We start from the raw sequence: 474 nt of genomic DNA on the forward strand, positions 1-474 counted from the left end.
AAATAAATGTATTAAAATATAAGTTAGGTTATTATTATGTCCGACAGGTGGCGCAAAAGAGTTCAGAATTGTACTGAGTTGGAAAATATTCAGACGACTTCCCTACTTCTATATTCCACAAAATTTTACAAACCCTACTTTAGAAATTGGAAAAATATATTTGAGAAATATCAGCAACGCTGATGAAAGACCCTCAGTATCTGCATCTGCGAGGATGAAGCACCACTGAGGGGCTTCGCTTTGTACGCTGCAAAAATGAATACATTCATTTATCTAATTTGAATCTTTTAAGCCTATTTATTTCCTTATTTTTAACCAGCTAATGGCACATTTTTACGCATTTCTCAGCTATTTTACCAACAGCAGGATGACCAGTTAGATTACAGTCACCAACCTTTATATTTTGGTTTGAGAGCCTCTCACTTCTTGCTCCGCCTTCTCGCCTGTCTCCGGCGCTGCGCTTTAAATAGCAGC

Source organism: Neolamprologus multifasciatus, chromosome 15, assembly GCF_963576455.1.
Source record: "Neolamprologus multifasciatus chromosome 15, fNeoMul1.2, whole genome shotgun sequence".
Lineage (NCBI taxonomy): Eukaryota > Metazoa > Chordata > Actinopteri > Cichliformes > Cichlidae > Neolamprologus > Neolamprologus multifasciatus.